The sequence below is a fragment of the Myotis lucifugus genome, unplaced genomic scaffold (genome assembly GCF_000147115.1).
Source record: "Myotis lucifugus unplaced genomic scaffold, Myoluc2.0 scaffold_16, whole genome shotgun sequence".
NCBI lineage: Eukaryota > Metazoa > Chordata > Mammalia > Chiroptera > Vespertilionidae > Myotis > Myotis lucifugus.
Window position 1 is genome coordinate 681,239 of NW_005871064.1, and position 4,612 is coordinate 685,850.

Consider the following 4,612-nt stretch of genomic DNA (forward strand, 5'->3'; position numbering starts at 1 on the left):
AGTCATATACCAATATTGGTCAATCTCTCCTATATTATTGCATTCAGTTTTAGTGTTATGTTTGTCTCCCAGATCAATAAGGAACTCCTAGAGCCATGTTTTATGTCCTCTATATTCCTTACAGCCAGGTAGAATGCCTCATACATAAGAGGTGAACTTGATCGATTGCTTCATGAGATCATAAGCTAGGAATGCCTTGTATGCGAAGTTGGACTTCTTTTAATTGTATTAACAGAGTGATTCCCCAAAGTCATTGAACATTGAAATCACTTGAGGAACTTTTAAAAAATTCAGTTGAGAAGGTTGCACCCAATACTAATTAAATCTGAAAGTCATAAGTATTTTTAAAAGATCCCAGAAGATTAAAATGTGCAATAAAGTTTGGAACCAAGAATATTAATTTCAATGACTAGAACTAGACCTTCCATTTCACTGTGCCCCAACTTTCATTTCAACAAATAGTTATGGAGCCCCCAACAAAGTGCTAGATGTGGCATTAGGTGGAGGGCACAGAGTGGTAAACAAAGCAGACATGGCCCCTGCATTCATGGGACACACAATCTGGTGTGTTGAATAGATCTACAGCCCTGTCTTTCAGAAGCGCTCCTTTAGTGTGTAAACTATTTTAGAATGCACATATTTGCATTGACTGAAGGTCTTATCATTGCCCTTCCTCCTTTTGTTATAAACACTCTGGGCAAGCGTGGGCTCTGGCTTGCTTAGCAACTTTCCTCAAACACAGAACAGCATGACATATACACATAGTAGAAGATGATGATGATAATAAAGATGATGATGAAAATGATGATGACACTGATTAGGATTGTGGTGGTAGACACCGTGATTTAAAAAAAAAATGAAAGCCACCAAATAGAAAAATTTCTTAAATTTCAGATGTGAGTAAAAAGGGGAGAAGACCTGGCCAAAATGTTGTGAATTCCTTTTGAAGTCTCCTTGTAAATAGAGATTCTCTGATTTCATGTTAAACCTTGAATTAAAGCAATCAGTATAATTTTATAAGCTTTATTTACTGCACTCAAGGGGGAATGAATTAGATGAATAAATGCTGCAGTGATACGTGGAAATGTTTTGTGCCTCATTGACATTATGATGCAAGCATACTAATTGGAAGGCTGCTCAACAATGAAACTATGGGAAAGAGGAAAACTAATTGTACTAGCTCAAATTATCAATTTTTTCTGATCTTGGGTTCTTTATCACTCATGATTCTTTGATTAATTCAGCCTCTTCCAGCTCATTTTTATACTTACAATTATTTTCTACTGGGATGTTCTCGAAGCCCATTTTAGATGCTCTCTGCTCCAGAAGGGAGGCTGTGAGAACCACAGGAAGAATCTGGTGCCAGATCATTTTGCTAATGGAAGATAATTATTGTGATTATCTCATCCTTGCTTAAAAGCTCTAATGGTAGCAAAGCAGCCTCTCTGACAGGGTGAAGTTTCAACCAAAATATGTTGACTCTCTTTGTGGAAAAACTTGTCATATTTCTCATATTCCTCAGAGGAAAGACTATAGCTAATTCTTAGGGGAATACTGTAGAGTCACAGAGAGAGGACTTGCCAGATCATTATCACTCTTGATTTCTAGTCCAGTCTGATGACAAGGACACTATATGACCTTGATCAAGTCCTGAAACCTCTGTGAGCTTTAGTTTACTCCCTGTATTAGAAGGAGTGTTGTGAAGAAAAAAAAATGTCTTCATGGGCATAAGCATTTGAAAAACAGGATGTGATTTATATATGCTCTGCCATTATTTGTAAAAATTATAAAATTATACATGATGTAAATTCCATAAATGTAAAGGATGATTATTAACACCTAGTGTCTTATTCTGGAGCAAATGGTCCAGTCTCTACTTATCCAATCCAAATAAATATTTCTATATTGGGGGGGAGGGGATCATGGCTCTGTTCTTTAAGAGATATATCACCCAGGGCAAATGACTTAACTTCTTCTAGTCTCAGTTTTATCATCTTTAAAATGGGAATTAGTCAGTCCTGCCTTGGAAAAGGTTGAAATTCTTTTTGTGAAGGTAGCGTAAGGAAGATAAATACCAGGTAAACACAACTTTCAAAAAAACAAGCAAACAAACTCTTACCTACTTTCACATATGAATACGTATACAAAGGATAAATTAAAAATAATAATTCTATGCTATATCAGAAATATAACACACAATGTCTACACTCATTTGGTAAAGTAAATGTGCTTCAAGCCAGAAAATAGTGAGAAAAAAATATGAACAAGTTGGATTAATTTTATCCAAAAATAAAAACTTAAAAGTTAAATTTTAAAAAAAACTTAGTGTATGCTCAGAAAGACAGATAAATTGAACAAAATTTCAATGAACATTTTAAATTTAATAATCTATAAAACATATGTAGAAATTTGTTACAAAGGAGACTGAAATCAGAGAGAAAAACACACTTAAATGCATGATGTTAGAATATTAACATCAAAGGGAGAATAGGATTAAAAGAACTGCAGTTGGATTCCAACCTCATTCCCCAGATGAAAACAACTAAATTTAAAAAAAAATCAGAGATGCAAGCATACAAAACGTAACAATAAAAAATATACAAAACCTAGATTGAAATTGTGTAGTTTTGATGAGGGGAAGGTTTCCTTTATTAAAAAAGAATATATTCTTTTTTATTTCAGAGAGGAAAGGAGAGGAAGAGAGAGATAGAAACATTAATGATGATAATCATTGATCTGCTGCTTCCCAAATTTGAACAAGCTACAGTCTTCAACCTTCAGTTGTTAATGTCCCTCTTAGAAGATTATGAAGAGACCAGAGGCCCAATGCACGAAATTTGTGCACTGGGGGATGGTGTGGGGGGGGGAGGTCCCTCAGCCCAGCCTGCACCATCTCGCAGTTCGGAAGCCCTCAGGGATGTCGAACTTAGGGAGCGGGTCTAAGACAGCAGTCGGACATCCTTAGCGCTGCTGCAGAGGCAGGAAAGGTTCCCGCCACTGCCACTGCGCTCACCAGCCGTGAGCCTGGCTTCTGGCTGAGCGGTGCTCCCCCTGTGGCTCTCTGACATCCCCCAATAGGTACCAGATTGCGAGAGGGCACAGGCCAGGCCGAGACACCCTACCAGTGAATGATCAGGGCTGGGAAGGTTACACGAGAGGTTGGCCAGCCAGGGAGGAACCGCAGAAAGGCTTTGAGGTGTGTCCAGCCCATCTCGCTCAGTCCCTATCAGCCAGACCCCAGCAGCATGCTCACCTACTGGTCAGAGCATCTGTTCCCTGGTGGTCAGTGCACATCATAGCAAGTGGTTGAGTGGCCTTAGCATATCATTAGCATATTATGCTTTGATTGGTTGAAAGGATGACCAGACAACTGGATACTTAGCATATTAGGCTTTTATTATATAAGATGCTCTACCACATACAACCTAGCCTCTCTTGAAGTCTCAGAAGCTAATTTTAGGAATAGAGTCCAAAAACCTATTGCAATTAACTCAAAAGCCACCTCCACAAGACTTTAGTGGCACCTGAGTAAACACCCCAAATTCATTGGCCTAGAATTAACAAGCTCTAGCTTGACTTTCATTCATTTGATGTGCATTTATTCTATTTCATCCTTTACTTAATTTTGTGCTTACTATGTATATCATCAGGATTAATCATGCTAGAATCTTCCTAGTGATAGACGATATTTTAAGACATTGCATGTTTGGAAAATGTTTTTAACCTTCTTACTTGAAGATTTGGGATATAGAAGTCTAGGTCTTCTGGCCTCAGTTGTGATGAAATTCAATTGGATTTTGATTTCTGACCTCGAGTAGACATTTGCCTATGTTGAGTTGTATTTGTAGATGTTTTTTAATATCTTGAAAACTTTAGAATCTTATCATAAACCTCTGTGTTATGAAATTATACTGTAATGTGCCCTATTATCATTTTTCACATAATTTTGCTGGGCACTTGGTGAGCTTTTAAAATACAGAAACCCATGGTCCTTAGTTCTGGGAAATAATTTGCTCCCATCAGTTTCCTCCTCTCCCTGTCTGAGTCCTATTAGCCAGTTGGTGGACCTCTTGGAATGAGCCTCCTTTTCTTACCATTTCTCTCCTTTTTAAATACCTTTGTTAGTGTTGAGAAGGCTAAAGAGGGATAATTCCAATGTAACCCTGATATTTGGGGGGCTAGCAATCTGGATCCATGCCAGCAAGCTCAGTGTACATTCTTGATAACCTATAATTGAGTCACTACCTCCTTCCCAGAAACTGGTCTTGCAGAACCTGTTACAAAGGCCATAAAGCTGTGAACAATGCACTGCCCCGGAGGGAGGGTTATTAACACTGATGCCAGGCCAGACCATCAGATATGGCCTGGAGACCCCCAACATCTGGGGGTCTTCTTGCAAGGCCCAAGAAAAGGACCGGAAGCATAATCCATATTTGCGAAACAAAGATCCCAGAAAGATATAAAAGAGAAGCCCCCTGCATGTTACTTTACTCAGATTTGGAAAGTTATTCCCCGAGTCTGCTGGCGTAAATAAATAGTGTCACTCCTTTTCTCTAAGGCCTCGCTTGGTTTTTCTGTGGTCTTCTGCAACAGTGTCATTGTTAATGTTCTG